At 35.9% G+C, this 18,518-nt stretch overlaps 1 protein-coding gene across 1 annotated transcript in view; it reads right to left on the bottom strand.

The window, feature by feature from the left end:
• MTNR1A (melatonin receptor 1A) overlaps positions 1 to 18,518 on the bottom strand; it is a 52,722-nt gene that overhangs the window by 22,131 nt on the left and 12,073 nt on the right. The window lies entirely within an intron of this gene.

The following is an 18,518-nucleotide window of genomic DNA, read 5'->3' as shown; positions in this document are numbered from 1 at the left end:
TATTTCAGGGGATATTGTAATTGTCACCAGTCAGCACTCTGTTTGTTAGCAACATTCTATTTTGGTTCAGATCTTACTCTGTACATTTGAATTAAATGTAATTTAGACAAAAACTTTTATTTTCTCAGCTATTATTGCTAATCATTAATATTTTTCTGGATAGATAACTGAACTTGAACAGAGCTAAACACTGAAAATAACAGGCAGCTCTTGTAGGCAGATAAATCAGAATCACTGAGTGTAAGATCTGCATAGAATGAAATGGTAAGTTTTTCAGAGTCCTGAGTCTATGAGCCAATATGCCCAAATATTTGATATAGACAGGGATCAGACTTGGAGGAAACTTTCTTAAGCTTCCATTAAGCTAGAAAATGTACAGATAAAAGCTTTGGCCCAGGTCCAGATCATATCTGTATGCAAAATATGGCTCTGCAATCAGTCACATCTAAGGAGAGTAACTTCTCAAGATCCTCAGTTATTTCTAAGTTTTTCTGAGACAAAATTATCAAATCAATCTGAATTTCCATATTGGACACCATAATTCTGCCCACTGAGTTTTTGAGAGCTATGATAATACTACTTGCGAAAAACTCTGCAAAGAGCCAGCCAGAGCCATCACTAGGAATATGCTTGTTTAATTAAAGGATGCCATTAATCCAGTGAATAATATGGGCATAGAGAAGATTCCTGTTGCTTCACAAAGTTAACATTTACATTTGAAATATGTTTTTGAAATATTTTAGATAGATTTCAAGTGTGGATTAAAACATATTGAGAGAACCATATACTGGGTATTTTTCATGCAATAAACTACACATAGTGTTTACACGCCTGTCAAGATCCACTCATTTCAAATTATATTAAAAACCAATCTGTTCCCAAAATTCAATACTCAAATAAAAGTCAAGTATAAAGTTCTGATGACATCTTTAAAATTTTTTTTTGGAAAAACAGATGGGTATCCAAGAATCTGAGCCAATAATCTGTATATTTAGCATTTCATATGTGTTTCCATGAATTAGTCCACAAAAAATATCTTAGTTAAATATTAAGGATTTGAATGCAGCGCAGCTCTCTCCTAATGCTTGCGTCTGTCTACATGGACAGTCTACATGGAGCCCATCTTCAAAAGTTAATCAGCATTGGATTGATGATTGCAATGGTTGCTTTGCTTTTGTTCCTTTGAAGTCTGGTGGACAACAAGCTCAACATGAGTGAACAGTTTGCTGCTGCAGCAGAGAAAGGATGCTGGGCACCACCAAGCGGGCATCACCAGCAGGCAGAGAGAAATCATTGTGCTCAGTGCTTGTCGGGCCACCCCTGGAATGCTCTGTTCAGTTTTGGTCCCCACTACACAAATAAGAAGTGTACAGGCTGGAGACAGTTCACAGAAGGGCCACTAAGGTGATCAAATGACTGTAAGGTTGTGAGGAAAGCCTGAGAGAAACTGGTTTTGTTCAGTCTTCAGAGAAGAAGGCGTGGAAAGACCTTATCACCATGTTCCTGTATTTAAAGGCTAAGATAACTCACTTTTTACAAGCAGTCACATGGAAAATATGAGGGGTGATGGCTAGAAGTTACTCCTGGGAAGATTCCAACCGGACACAAGAATTTTCACAATGAGAACAATCTGGACAGGAATAATCTCCCCAGGTAAGTGTGTGATACCCCAGCACTGGACATTTTTAAGGTTCAACTGCACACGGTGCTGAGACATCTTGCCCAGACTGTGGTTTTACTAATAAAGATTAATCTTGCCAAAAACGATTAGTAGATTAGTCCCCCTTGAGGTCCCTTCCAACATTGTGTCCCATGATTCCATGAAAATATCTCAGTTAGGAGAGATAACTTGGGAATATGCAGAAGTAAGTAACTGAACATTTTTGATTTTTATAAGATAAATGATTACTGGATAAGTAATCAGCTGATCACATAGTCACCAGTCTTCCCTTTCAAAACAAAAATTTAACTTAAGTAAAAACTGCTTAAAAAAATTACTAGAGAGAACTCTTTTGTAATATTCCAAAACTGACCAAAGAAGTGCACAAGCTAGCAACCCAGTGCATGGCAGTAGTAAATCTTTACTGTCATTTTTTAAACTAGGATATTATGAAAGCTGTCTATAATATTTGACAGTGGTCTATTCTAAGGAACAAGCCAACATGTTTCCTGCACTGAGTTGCAGTGGAAAGATGTATATATATTAAATAATCTTTCCAATCTACTTTCCAATCTACTTGCTAGTCAAGACACAGAGGTGACTTTGATTCTTACTACTCTGTGGGGAACTGGCTAGAAAAGTGTCTGCAGTCAATTTAGCTGCATCTGAAATGGCCCAAATGTGCAACACGGACCCCAGCAAAGACCATCCAGCTGTGCTAGGAATTGCATAATGTAGGCTTTAATTTTGTTCATACGGAACTGGTTGTGTATGTACACAATGTGTACAACACAACCATTTGAAAAGTGTGTTTAGTAATGACTTGACAATAGAGACAACATGAATAAGAAGCTGCAGCAAATTCAATCATAGCCTCTTTAAATAACTTTAATTCAGGTTTTTAAAGCTGCATTTAATGTTTAAATTCACATTTGGTACCAATTGAAACTGGAATTGGCCATCTAGCAGCTTGAGGTGGCTTTACAAATATTACCAGCCAATTACCATTTTACTCTATCAGCAGCTAGTACAAAAATGTCCCAATTGTTACACTAGGCACTACCCGGGGTTGTTGGCCTAGAACTAAAATGACAGTACAAGACAGAATAGAGGAAAAAATATTTTTCCATCTACATGAAGAAAGCAAAATCGAATGGAGGTAGCTGTGATAAAGGCCTCTAAGAGTATCAGAGGAGTTTAAGTTTTTACTAAGTCAGTTTATGGCAGAAGTCTGACTCTGGTACAAAATTGATTTTTTAGGTGCATTTTCTTGATAACTCATAGTATAGACAAAGTTGTTGACTAATAATGTTAGAATGCAATGTGACAGAATAGCAGACATAACTACTAGTTAACACAATCAGAAATCTCAGTGACAACTCTCATTCATTAGGGATATGTTTTCCCCTTGTTGAACATACATCAGCCTCATTGATATTAGCAGGAGTGATTTAATCTTCTTTAAAACTGAAGATGACATTTAATAACTGCATCAGCAATGGATATGTTTTCAGATAATCCAACTACTCATTTTTAAAAATCATTGTCTGGAAATTGCTTCAGCTTCGCTAAGTAGCCACATTTGCTATAAATTGTGAATGAAAACTCTCCAAAACACATGAAGTGCTCTCTTTATCATTCATCTATCACATATCACATATCAAACCTATCATTCCATTATAGATGTATTACTTTTATATATGTGTTGCTTTGGTTTATCTAATTAATTGCACATTTTGATTAAAAATAAAGCCCTTAATTTGAAAGAGGCATAGGAATTTTGAAGCAATGCTAAGATAATTTCCAGAAAAATCTCTAAAAATTTACGTTTGTAGAAGAATAAATTAAAGTATTAAACCTTCTCAGTTATTCAGTTTAGCTGTATGGAATCCCATCCAAACTCTGCATTTGGCTGTCTCTCTATAAAATTGACTATTTCCAGATGACTAAACAAACCAATGTGGTTTTAGAGGTCTTTTCCTTCATGTTCAGATATACTTACACTTTAGAATATAATCTCATGAAAAATTTGGGGACCCCTGATAAACAACAAACCAGTCAAATAATTTTGGAGAAAGGTGTCACTCTTTTGCTTGTTATGATCACCTTTTTCTACCTTCATGGCCCCCAAGTGTACTTGCAGCCTTGTCTTCTCACCTACCAAATGAGTATCAAATAGGAGTTCATATTATTCTTTACTTGTCAATTCATCTTTTGTCACCTAGTAGAACTAGCACAGCATCATTTCTCACTGTACTGTAGCACTCAGACAAGGGGTAACCAATTATATTGAGTAATTCTCCTGGCTGACACTCCAATTTATCTTTCCTCCCTTTTACTCTGTTTCTTGCATCTATCAAGATGAAACAGAACACCACACATCTCTGCCCTACACCTTCTGCCAAAACTAGCCTGTTGAGAGTCAGCAAAGGAAATAAGGTAAGAGATCCTATCTTCACAGGATAACCTGGTCTGAGCTTCTAAAATGGACCACAGGGACTCGGATGCCCAGAGCTCAGGTCCAGGGGCAAGCAGAAATCTAGTTTCTTTGGGCTTCTTTGAGAAATTCAATCACATTTGTCAGCAATACAAACAGCAGTTGTATTAAGGAGTTGTACCAGAAACATAGGGAAAAGAAGCAGGTAACAACTCCCTGATTCTAATCCTGCCCTACAGTACTAAAGATATTCCAACACCTGGGTTAGAACTGTTTTTGGCTTAGTTTGTGCAGCACACTTGCACACATCTGTTGTTCTACCTGCTACCCATCACAATTTAACATTTCTGCTTTCTGTGCCTGTCTAGGAGAAAACACCACTGAATTTTCTAAATGTCTGTTTATTTCTGGTAAAATGGACAGTGAAATATATTTTGATATGAATATTCAAAGTATTTAGATTTTGCAAAGCTCTAAGTATTCCAATTTTTAAATTTATTTTTGTGGTAAAGCAGAAGGCAGAGAGTATAGAGTTCAAGAAAACAAAAACTGTCAGACTTGTTTTAAGAAACACAATTACAAGTATGGAAGAATTCTTTGTGCTCATGAAAATGTGGATATATTTCATAGAAAAGAAAACATGCAGTTTCCATGAATGAACATGTTCACAAGAACTTATCCATACATAGAAAGTAAAGGAACAAGCTACCATCAACTGGACAAAGTTGTTACATTTTAATTAAAATACATTGTATTTTAATGGATTTTCATACTCTGTAAGGATTAAATAATCAGACTGTATCACATCTTGATGCCAGCTTACTATTTAGTAACAAATGCTGTTATGAACCCCATGTCTGAGTGCTAATTCAGTGAATCAATAACAATATGAATACAGTATAATTAATCATTTCCTGCTACAAATAGAAAATCTATAACAAATGTATTGTACTCTGCATTCTTATTCTGAGAAGTGATGCATAAAATGGAATACATTACAGCTTAGTTTGCATCTTAATGGTCTAAAAACATGGAACATTTTTCCCCTCTAGTGTCTGGTAGTGGAAATGACAACGAGTTGAATGCATTTTTTTATTTTAAAAACTATATTTTTTTTACACTCCCTTTTTTTTTATATGAACATGTTAAAGTCTAACCTAATCCATTATTTTGAAATAATTTTCTAATGAATAATTAATATCAGATCCAACTCATACTGAAATTTTTACAAAAGTTTTATTGTTGATGTCAATGAGCTTTTAATTCCTTTTTAAAATAAGAGAGTGGGGAAAACATGAATCTTCAGAAATTCCAGATTATTTAAACTCACATCATAGTACTGAGTTAAAAACAATCAGAGCAGATGTAGATTGGAACTTGTATTGATAATGTGAACCTTTAAATTTTGGAAAAGCTCTAAAACTTCAGTTCTATCAATAAGATCTTCACTACAGAGTAAGAGATTCTGGGAATAGCCAGGATCTGTTACCTTGCAGTCAGCGCCTGATCTGCCCCTTCCAAGCTTGCCTCTAATCTTTATATAATTAATACAGTGAAGCCAGAAATTGATCCTGGCATTTTCTAGAGCTGCCAAAAATTCTAAATTCAATGAATGGAGAAGAGCAATTGAAGGTGACTGCGATCTGTACCCATCCCAGGTGAGTCCTGCAGAGCCAGCAGAGAAGAGCAGGCACCTGCTCAGGGGGCTGAGAGCAGATGTTGCACATGTGGCCTTTTCCTGTGGGGGGCTGCTCTGGGCAACAGACAGGACCATTCATTGCTATTTCCAGCGTCACTACAGTGACCAGATTTTCTCACAGGCCTGAGAGTCCATTCTCTGAAGGAACCCAGCAAGTGGTAAATATTATTAAATCAGATTAAGCAATGGAATGTTTCTAATCTTCTGCACTGAATGTACGTTCCCACAGAGTCTACAATCTATTGTACAATTATATTAAAATAAAAGTCTTTGTGTGTGCATGGGACTTATCTGGATTTTGCTGGTTTATCTCAGTTCTCATTAGACGAGTCTACATTTGGAATTCTGTCTGTTTTGTCCAGGCATTATTTTAGTGAAAGTTATCCCTTTGGACAAAATTTAACTCAGATAAATAAATTTCTGTAACTTTTCCAAATTGGTTAGAAATGGCAGATTTTGAACATGGTTTCCCTTGGAGTTTGGTTTTTTGGAGTTGGGTATGGGGATTTTTTTTCCTTTGTTTATTTCTGTGTTGGTTTATTGGGTTTTTTCCAAAAGATTTGCTAAGTGTAAAGGAGAGCAAGCTAACTCCTGCACATCCAGATTCCACAGGCAAAAAATAAGCATGACAGTTTTGATTATTTTATTTTCTAATCAAGCTTTTTTAAAAAAAAGAAGTAAAGAGAAGCAAGAAATTGTGTCTTGCTTTTCTTAATCCTCTGTATCTCTGTTCCAACTTGCAAAGACATACATTCATTGTTTTGGCTTCTGGTGTCTCCATCATGATGTTCCACACGGCTGTGTATTTATTGGGGAAAATTAAACTTCATACCTTTCAATGAAACCGCTCACGTTGTTCCTTCTCTGTGATAATTAATAGGCCTCTCTCTTCCTCTCAGTGATTCAGACACACTGGATGTTTTTAAGAATGAGTAGTTATCCCAGTAACCAAACTGAAACCCAGAACGAGTTACTAGGGGAATGGAGCAAATAGCAACCAGATGTTTGATTAATGAGAAAAATGACACGTCTCAGAAAATTAATAATAGTGCTCATTATTATCAACCTTCTCTATTGGCACTTTGTGAAAAAACTCGATGGGGAATTCTGCCTCAGCTGACCAGCTTCCTTGAGGCATTTCCATTGATTTTATAGATACTCTACTCCAGAGATCAGAGATGCCTCTGATACTCTACTCCTAACTGAAGTATTTTGATTGCTGCTTTACAGCAAATTTGGTTGGTACTTTAATCTGTAGAAATTTTGGTGTCTAGTTCTTTGACACAATACAGTGTACCTCCTGTTCAGGAAATTGCCTAGGCATTTTTGGCTTAGAAAAATATTCATTTTCTAAGGAGAAAACTCCTGCATATGACAGACTGTTTTATTTTCACACTCCTATGAAGGCAAAAAGAAAAGATGAAAAAATTTTATAGGAATTTTATTAATAAACTTAAATACAATACTGAAGTCCATTATTATTTAAATTATTTGGCACTGCAATATAAGAATGAAATCAAGTAGCTCATTTCAGTTAAAGAAGACGCTGGTCATTGTCATGGAAACATTCTTATAAAAGTATGTTGAACTTAACAAAAATTAATAAATTTCATTCCAAAAGAAGAGTTTCAACGCCCTGTAGCAATCTCAGAAAGATATGCTTTAGGTACATCAAGTAATAATGGAACTTCCAGATTGAAAGATACTGCAACTTATTATTTTTAGTGTACTTAACTGAAGATAAATTCCCTACAGGGAAGAAGAGAGTTCTAAACAGCTTGATGCAATAATATTGCATGATTTTTATTTTAGTATCTGCCCACTGCCAGAATCATTGCTAACAAAGCAGTTTACTTTCAAAATCTCAAGAAGAAAAAATCTTACCAAGTGTGGGTGAGCTGTAAAAATCTGACGTTTGTTGAACCTTTGGCTAAATAGTGCCAAAGGAAGGATAAGTCAAATATTTTGCCTAAAATGGCTCTTTAACAAAATTCCTCAGAGTTTTCTGTAGATGAATTAACAAAGAGTTGGTTGCAGAGGGAGTTCTCTGTAGATGGCATGCTAATGAATTCTGACAGGCTGAATGGTGCAATGATAATGGGCAGAGCTGTCCACTGACTGTAAAGCAGAAGATGATTAAGGTTAAGGCTTCAGGAAATTACCCCCCAAAAATGGATCAAAAGGAAGAATTTGACTTGGGGGTTGAACTGCAGAGGTCCAGTTTCTCTAATAATGATTGGTGTGTTAGTGAAATTCAAGCATCTGAAGTTTTGCAGCACTATCATGACTTGGTGCATAATTCATGATTCTTCTAATATTGCCATTCATTCTTCTTTTCCAAATATGAAGGGTCAACCAACATTTACTTCATCATCTTAATACTGCCTTTGAAATGAATTCAGATTCAATTACATATAGAGTTATTATTTCATAATTTGATGGAAAACTTCTTCAAAAGAGAATACCTGAAATTAGATTTCAGAAGATGAAAAAAGATTAAATAATATTAGAGATATCTACCGAGGAATTGTTACCTAGTTTTTCTTCCAGAAGAATTGTCATTAAAATCGTGGCTGATAAAATGAGGACTTTATGTAAGAAAGGTGGCAAGACATGTGAAAAGGTTGGAAGACTTTTTTCAAGCCTCTAATCAGTAAAAATATATTTAGTACTTGATAGGCAGAAGAGAAAGTTTTGCTTCTAGAGATATTAATTTGTTTATTTTATGCACAAAACGGACTAAATCTCTCAGAAATTGCAACAGAATTGCGCCATTTACCCTTCCTATCCTCAGCAGAATGAAAAGCAATCAAAAAGATATTTTTTCCCCTTTTTTATGTAATTTGTTTAGATGTTGCCTGCAAAAAGCACACTGAACTGCTCTAGACAGTGAATTGTGTATCATCCAAGGTGGGGTGCTCTTACCATTACTCAAATATCATCAGACTAAGCTTTTTTGTACATGTTTACAAAAAACAAATAAATTCTACAAGACCAAACCAGGAAAAAGGAAACAGAAGCTGAAAGTGAATTTGGCAACATATCAAACTTACCAAGCTTTCATAATTAGGCTCTCAGAATTCTGAAAGAGTAATGGATCATTAACATCAGTAGGGTGCTGGAAACAAACTTTCCGGGAAAAAAAAACCAAACTAAACTTCTGTAAGAAGATAAATATTGTTTTCAATACACAAGTATGGAAACTTCATTGTTAAACCATACCTTGCTACTGTCAAGCTACAGAAAAAAACCCTTATTTTTTAATTTAAAAAATATTAAAAGCTGTTTTTTTCTTTCTCACAAAGTTATAATCTATCTTGAAGCAAAACCAAAACCTAATATAATTTAAAATTAAAGATTTTGACTTCAAAAACTTTAAACATTTCAACACATGTAGACATTTTTGCCATACATCTCAATAAGACAGGACCCAAAGGAGATTTCTATCTGGTCAAAATCTTTTGAGAATTTTTTTCATAAAGTCCTGGGTGAAGGATAAAGGGCAGTTGAATATTTCTCCTATTATGTTATTGGAAAATGATTATGTATTTTTAGTCTTTGTCTGCCTCACAGACATGTGACAAAGATAGGCTCCCCACAAATTGATGGGGACACTTTTGAGTTCTCTTCGTCAATTTCACATGTCATTGGAAGCAGCAAGAGAAACAACTCTGAAGAGAATGAGAAAGGAGTTTCTGCATGCATAGATGTAAAACTCAGTTTTTACTCCATAACCTTACAGCACAGAATTAAACAGAAAGATTCTGAAATCCAGTAATGAATTGGCTGAGGAGATCCTTTTTTAGGGTCATATTAGTACAGCTGATCCCGTGTTAGGTAGGACAAGAGGCAGATTGATTCCTTGACTTTTTCCTACAGCTGTTTTCTCTCATCACTATAGAATTTGACACATCCAGTATTTTGGGAGTTATTAATGCTGCTTTCTAAATTCCCCAAAGACTAAAGGGCTGAAGAGACACATAGTGGAACAAAGCAAAATTTCCAATTACAAACAAAAGTGTGAAAATATATATATATATACATATATATATATATATATATATATATAGAAAGTACCCAAATGTTTTATATTTTCTTTTTCAGGTCATGTTTATACATCACATTCAGTATTCAAAAGCCATTGTAATGTGAGAGATCATTTTTTAGTCACTACTATATGCCAGGCAAAAATCAGACAGCAATCACTGTGGCTATATAATTTCTAAAATGTTGAAAATACTGCTGTGAGATGTTTTTCCATGCTGGATAACTACAATGCAGATGGAGTCTAAAGAGACTTTCTGCTTCATGCAGTTGCTAATGATATTATTCACAAAGCATATACATCAGGCAGATTTGGCTTGACAGTCTCTGAGGTAGCAACCTCATCTCGTTTCTAAAGAGAAATGATGTTCCCTTATGACAGTCACGCTCTTTGAAATTTTGGGAGAAAAAAAGAAAACTTGCAAAAAGTGCCATTTATCTTAAAAGATGTGATTAGGGCAAGAAATCACTGACATAAAATAGTCAACATTTTCTTGAAATGTTTAATTACTAGAAATGGTCAAATTTGCCACTTTCAAACCATCCATTTGCCTTTAGAAACCAGGAAACCCCCTGGCTGTTTCATAGCATTCACAACATCTTTCATTTGAAAAATATTGAACGTTGGGGTAATATGTAGAACCACCTGGGAATTAACTTAAAAAACCCAAAAATATATATGGCCTAAAAAATTTAGCTGAAATTTCCTTCTGAATTTTGGACTGCAATCGATGTGCACAGCTTTGGATTATCAGTACTCATAAAACAGCATCACAAGCTTTATTTTGATGGAAAGCAGCTGCCTTTATTAATATGATTTTTGTGACAATTCAAGCAGCTAAGGATAAGCCAAAGGGGAATGCAGTGTGTTGGAATAGATTTTGATTTTAGATAAAATCCATGTATCTGAGTGACTGGAGCACGGGCATAGGAGGCATGTAGATACAGTGACATAAGAAATCTTTCAGTGACTATTGCTAGAAAACATGTCTTAGGAACTTCATCTTGAATACTTCATTTACCACAAGAAGAGTTGAGTCATTTGAGCAGAAAGTACCTTGAGTATCTGGATAGAAAACAAAATACTTTTGCCTCTTCTTCTCAAGTGTAACTGGCACTGAAGCTATTTTTCCCTCTAGATGTTTAATACATCAATCATGATCTGCTTTTGTGGAGGTGTTGCAATAAGATGAAGACAGAACTATCTGAAATAACTGAAGTATTCCTGGGACTTATTGCAAATTTAGTGTCAGCATTCTGTTTGTTTACATTTCAATCTTAAATTCAGTTTGGACATGAAAGAAAAAAAAAAGAAAAACAAAACAAAACAATCTTCATAATGGCTTTCAGTTCCAGACACTTCAGTAGTGGCATGCATAGCTAAGCACTGCAAAAGCATTTCAACATATGTTAGCTTCAGGGATAAGCATTGTTTGACTGGGGCATTCAATATCTTTAACGCGTTTACGTGTTTAAACGGAACTGCCCTGGAAAAGAATGCTATCTGGAAAATAACCAAACCACAACAACCCATCAGTGACCACCTTCTGTCCTCTTCACTTGTACAAGAACGGTCATGTGAAAAGAAGAAACAATGTGAGTTCTCTGTGGGGTGACTATATTTGAAAGACAGCAGGAACTGAATTTCTAAAAAATCCTGACAGTGAACTGTAAAGCCTTGCCTACCTGTGCAGGTTTTTCTGAAGAGGACAGAATGAACTTTTTCCCAGTCAGTAGCTCCCAAAACACAAAAAAATCCTTTATCTCAGTGAGAGAAATAGAAAACCTCCAACACTTACAGATGTTCACAAACTCTATGCTTGCCCATAACAGTACAGGAGGGATGTACACTGTACGCTCTTCAGCTGGAAAGTTTTACCTCAACAATGCTCCTGTGAGTCCAACTTCCCTGCTGTTTTCCCTACTCCAAAGTCAGGGTAGAGAAGCTGGTACTTGCTTTCCATCTCTCAGTGTTTCTGAACTGCAGTCTTGCAGTGTCAATACCTTGACTTGGGGAGCATTACTTGGGGCTGTTGTTGACACAAAGCTCAACACGACCCAGCGATGAGCGCTCCCAGCCCAGAAAGCCAAACGTGTCCTGGGCTTGTGCATCCACAGCAGCGTGGCCAGCAGGGACAGGCAGGGCATTGTGTCCCTCTGCTCTGCTCTGGTGAGATCCCATTTGGAATACTCCATCCAGCTCTGGGTCCCAGTGTAGGAACAAAGGAGGGCCACAAAGCTGATCAGAGGGCTGGAGACCTCTCCTAGCAGGCAGACTGACAGAGTTGGAGCTGCTCAGCCTGGAGAAGAGTCTGATGAGACCTTAGAACAGGCTTCCAGTACCTAAAGCTGAGGGAACTAACAGGAGTTAAGAATGTGGTTTTTTGATTTAAAGCAGATTAAGGAGAAAACTGGTAAACTCTGTAGTGGCACAGACACCCTACTTTCACACAACAAAATGTGGGCAACACCACAGCTATTAAGATCCCCTGAGAATCTCAGTTCAAGGTAAAAAATCCTCACAGCCAAATTCAAGGAAGCAGATGGCTCTGGATTTTCATACAATAGATGAAATATGACACTGAATTGATCAGAACAGTTTGAGATACTCAGTCCATCCGAAATTAAGTTTGAATTATCATTAGGTGTATTCTCATATACAGAGAGGGCAGAAAATGTGCAGTCAGAGCTATAGAGATATTAATTATAAATGAAATTATTATTGTAAGGGGTGCTGCTCTGAGCAATACAAAAGATATGACATAATAGGGATATATTTCCCTTAGTATATGATATACACAGTACATAAACACCAAACAGTCTTTCAGTCTGCCACGTGTCTTGTCCAATTGTAATACAGGTTATAGCTCTGACACACATCTGGAATGAATGATTAGCAGAGAATTCTGGAATACTGCTTTGATCAGACTTCAAATAATAAACTGATAAATTGCACAAACTGAGTTCATAATGGCTTAATTGTAACCCTTTTAAGAGGGAAGTCTGCTTTTGGTGCTTTTGCAGTATTTATTACATAGAAGCTCAGTCCATGATGAGCGATATAGATAAAAACATGAAATGGGTAATATTATTCCTACTGCTATGTACTTTAATTTCTCCTGCCATAAACAAAAGCCTCTTTCATCTTTTTCTTCTGGTTTAAAAGATACTTTTTCAAATTGGCAGGTAAGGCATGTGGAAATGAAAACAAGACTCTTTCCATATTTGTCTTTCCCTTTAAACTGGTCATGGGAGTTTCAATTTTTTAATCACTGCACTATAAACAGAGGGGTCACTGAAATGCTTCTTAGAAAATTTCTGTTTACAGTTTACAGCTGTGCTACCAAATCTTTGAGCCATGCAAGGGGCTTGATTTGTGGTTTACTCTGTGACCTCAGCTCTGCTACTTATCTTCTTCAGGGACGAGATTTTTCAGGAGTCTTCTCTGATTAACTTAGCTTTTATGAGAGAGAACATTTGGCTGCTAGAGCCAGACTAATGTTTTAATGTAAAAAAAGCTTGTTAATTCTCTCTGATGATAATACTTCTAAGTCAAAGTCACTCATTAGCCCTTAGAATTAACATCAACATATAAACATCAGTGTCAGCAGAACAGAAACTTTCCAGAAAGTTCTGAAGCCTGCAATTTAAGAGGCAAAGACCATAGATAGAGTGGCAAACAGTATTAGCTTTTCTTGTAGTGGTTTTAAAGCTATTCCAAGCCTATATTTTATGACTACTTTATGACTGTCAGTAGAATTTTCACACATGCATAGTCACCATTGACTGGTATTTCACCTTGTTTACAAGGACATAAACAATTTTGTTAGAAGTTTAAAAATTCACAAGCTAAAGGAGACCTGTAAAATTTTACAGTAAATCTATTCACAGATATCCTGCAGTCTTCTGAACGTGATCATCAGACATGCTGGTCTTAAGAGAAAACAGACAGAACTGCCTGTAGATAAGCAGCACTGTAGGTTTCCCAGCAAGTACAGAAGAGTGCTCTTTTTTTGGATAAACACTTTAAAACAATGGCAACTTCTCTGATGGGAGCAATCTAGCAAGGAAGGATATACAACTCAAGCCCATCTACTGCTTATGGCAGAGTACAGTATCTTCTGTGAAGTTTCTGTTTTCAACAGTATGAAAGGCCCTGGAAGTGTAGTGGAAGAGATGACACTCCATGTGGTAAAATGAAGATTTTAGGGCCAGCTCAGTGAAGAATAGCACAAGCTTTAGGTACTGATGCAAAAAGTGACAGAAAATATATTCTGGAACATATTAGATGTTACTTGAACTGTCATTTAGGGTAAAAATTCTAAAAGCTCTATTTTCATTGAATATAGGCAATATGAGGCAGAAAAGTCAATTAAACAGTGTGGTTAAAAGGGCTGACATAAAGTTAAAAGAATTCCCATGGCCTACAGGACTTGTATCACTAGTGAATGATCTTCATGACATACCAGATCAAAAAGACAAATGGACACAGGAGTTTTAAATAGTATTATATGAAAATGCTGGAAATTAAGATGTTTTAGAGGGAGGCCACAGTATCCAGTACCTGCAATCCAGTAACAAATGTTTAGTTACAGCTGTACTGGAAAGACTATGATGTAGCCGAGACAAGGATCAGCTGAATCACAGTCTCATGAATTACCCTAGCCTTGCCTTCTAACTGATGTTCTCAAAATAACACATTTTGGAATAATCAAAGAAAAAAAATAAAGCAAACATCCCCTACTGTTTATCTTCATTTCATCACTTCACCCAAAACCAGCTGGGCAACTTCAGTTGTGTCAGTACATGATTATAAAAAAATCATCTAATTGCATGAATAATTTCATTATTTGAAGGTGTATTGGACATATTCATCGATTATTTATATTCATTGACTTTTGTAAGGAAAAGGAATTTATAATAAAGGATGTTTGGAGAAAAATTCAAGTGTCCCAAAGTTGTTTATGCATCATACAAGGTACATTTACAGAATTTCACAAGCTCCATAAAAATTGTTTCAAAATGTATGGGAATATCAAGACTGATTTGCACACTGACAGACTCATAGAACACTAACAAAAGAGCAGGGACAGTATAAAACATGAAGTTCAGAAATTAATATGTGCAATGACATATCACATAATCACAGAATATACTGAGTTGAAAGGGACTCACAAGGATCATTGAGTCCAACTCCTGGCCCCACACAGGACAACAGTCTGCACTCTATATAAAGCCACAAGTTTTGAAGTAATGGGTCACAATTTCCCATATTCAGAACAGGTGACTTACCCCAAACACAAATCCACAAATCTCTGCCTCATCTCTAAAGTGCTACAGAATAAATAGCATATAAGGCTTGGGATTCAGAGAAACTTAGTATCCTTCACAGTATTTAGAGGTTCTCTCAAGCTTTTTAACGTGACTGAAGTCAACATACTGCATTATTATGGACACTCACTTTACAGAGATAGTAGGTCTCACTCAGGTAAGACAGTCTGACACATGTAAGATGAGAAAGGACCCAAAAAGCCCAAGGTGAAATGACCTTAGTGAAGCAACAGTCCAGAATAAGGATAGATCTTAATAGTTTCTCTCAAAAAGTATTACAGCACCATTGAAGTTGAAAAGCTTCCTTTTTGCTATACCGAAATATGCTAAACAAACCATGCTAGGCATGGTCAGAATATGCATCCATCACTCAAATAAATCTCACTATGCAGCGCCTGAAATTCCTTATGAGGCTGTGGGCATTCTATTGATCTTGAAGATCCTAACACAACTATTAAGAAATAACAAGCAACATTTAGAATCAGATGACCAAATAAGTGATGCAAAAAATTAGGTGTTCTGAAAGAAAGAAAAAGGATATTTAAAAAATACTCAGCTAAAATGTGCATGCTAGACACACAATATAATTTTTTTTTCCTTTTTGGGGATAAAATCAACGGTGGATTAGTGCAACACTGACAAAAGAAACAGGATGGACACTACAGGCATCCATGCAATAGCTAAAAGATACAAATTCAAAGAGAATATGAGGAGACACTGAAGAAAGTAAGTGACAGAAAGCAGAAAGATGGATCAGATAAAATTGGGAATGTAGTAAAAGAAATTAAATGCATTCACTATATGTTCATTCTATGAAAAACCAAGTTGGAAGAAAAGCTGAAGTTATAGTTTGGTACAAGGTTTCTTTATGGCTATGAAAGATGGTATCTTCTGCAGTTATTTAGGATAAAGAACTATGGCTGTCATACTGGGACAAAAGACTGTTCAAGACAAAAGAATGAAGCTGAGAAATGTTCATGAGAACATAAAGTATTGGAACAAGTAGATTTAGTAGCACAACTGGGATGCTACAGACAAGCCACTATCACCCAAACAGTGAAGACCAAAAATGGCGTAAAAACTGGGCTTTTACAGTATTATAGCAGTGGATGTAACCGGAGACAGACAGCTGTAAAATAAGAGGGAAATTCATTCTCAGCTGATAAGAAATTACTTAGCATTGCACATGCCTCAAAAAAAGGTCAACAAACATATAAACAGCATGGGTTCAAATAAAACAGACTGATGTCAGTTCCAGATAGTATTTAATTTTCTTGGAAAATGCTTCCCAAGCTAATGATAGAATTCTGAAAATAAATCATGTGGTTGGAAAATTTTGTTCCATACTTAGAAAGGACTTACTCTTATTTTTTTATTACATACTTCTGTTATCTTTTTTTGGTGTCAATGGTCTGCACAATGCATACACTACTGCTGCTTGAAGGGCTTTACAGTGTTATCAGGGAAATCAATAGATCCAAGCAATAGTTAACTGTATCAGTAAAAGTCACTAGTGACAGAAAAAACACGCAGTGATTTTTTTTCTGAATTCCCAAAACTAGAAAATGGGAATGTCATATTCAAAATTATTCTACTATTTGCTTCACTTCATTGAGATTAATTTCAAAATTCCTATTAATTCTCTTCTCCATAGCCCCTCCTTTCTGAACAGTGCCAGTACATGAAATTTTGAAGGCAATGCCGGTCCACCAAAACAAGCCATCTGTCTGGACAATAAACAAAGCAATAGGTACTGATTTAAACAGCTTAACTCCCAGCAAACTCTATTGTCCAGTGTCCATAATCCAAAAAAAAAGAGCTGAACAGCAAGAATCAACAAATACTTACCAGTAAATCCTAAATGCTGTATTTCAGATTGTTCAACTCTTTTTCTCTAACTTACTAAAAAATTTCTATCTTTGGAAATTGTTTTGACTGAAGTTGCATTGCAGCTGTACTTTCTTCCAGATACTACTAGTAGTAGTCATTAACTGGAATGCTATCAAGCCTATCTGTACATGTAGAAAAGATTTCATACTGAACATTCCTCATGTTTCACAATGATTTGTAAACTGAAGGTATTTGATGTAGATGAAGAATATATGAAGTGATAAAGTGTAATTTTTAAAGTCATTGTTTCCTAAACATAGTTACAGTCTAAAACAAAACTAAACAGGGTTCGATATAGAAAACACATGTGGGAAAAAATTGTCTAGGGACTGCAAAAAGCAATAGAAGCCAATGGATTTATATTTTCTACACTGATAGCCTGAAAATCATGGCATAAAGCAAGATCAATGAGAATATAAAATGAAATGTAATGAATTATAAGCTTTGGCTGGGAACAAATATGGAAAATTGTTCATGACAGATAGGAGAACAAAAAGGACAGTCCTAAAAGCAAAAATCTCAGGGAGAACAAGACAGAGGTGACATGCATGCCAGTGCTCAGAAATTTAGTATTCAACATATGGACAGAGATTGGAAGAAAAAGGTCACATCTGAACTTTGAGTTTGGATATGGAGTCAATGAAGTCTACAGAGGATTGCAAAGATGGTTCTGGAAGACAGTAAGGAAAAGGGCAACTAATGCCCTTTCATTACATTAGGATTTCAATAGAAGATTTTTTAAAGTCTGCTCCTCCAAAGGAGAAAAAATAACAGCATTGGAGAGACTGTTGCCATTTGTTGATGAAGAGCTGGAAAAACAACCTAAAGCTGCTGAACACCCCAGAGAAAAAAAACAGCAAGAAGAAAAGACAAAATTAACTATGCCTACTTGTATGTATTATATAAACCTTTAGGGCATGCTGGATAACATGCTGTTTTGTTTTACTTATGAGCAACAAAATGTTTCATTATCCCTGTCAGATAATGATCAAGTACAAGAACTGAATCAAATGCATTCCTCTAACAGTGCAATCTAAGATGATCAGAAACCTGGTGGAAGCCAGATGTTGTGAACAAAAGTGAAGACCCGTCTGGAAAGCCTCTTTGTAACAAGGTTTTTTTATGTTGGCATCTAGCTCCATGCACATCCATTTTGCAGATGGTGCAGAGTATCCTTGAGTAGATGTACTGTTCTGCATGGTGGCCAAGAAGAATTCCAGGCTGGAGTTAAAAACTAAGGTGAATAATTAAGTTCAGGGCAAATGAGTCAGGGTACTTATCAACCATATCAGTACTTACCAACTGTACTTATCAAATGACACTAATAGCAAAAAACTCGTCCTGAAATATTCTGGACTCTGAAGAGTCCCATTTCTTTTCCAGAAGCAAGAGAAATTAAAGCACTAAAGAACAGCACCATTTTGAGGCTGCCACCTGAATGGCACCCTATGGACTGG

Source organism: Zonotrichia leucophrys, chromosome 4 (genome assembly GCF_028769735.1).
Source record: "Zonotrichia leucophrys gambelii isolate GWCS_2022_RI chromosome 4, RI_Zleu_2.0, whole genome shotgun sequence".
Classification (NCBI taxonomy): Eukaryota; Metazoa; Chordata; class Aves; order Passeriformes; family Passerellidae; genus Zonotrichia; species Zonotrichia leucophrys.
This window is presented reverse-complemented; position numbering and strand designations above follow the sequence as displayed.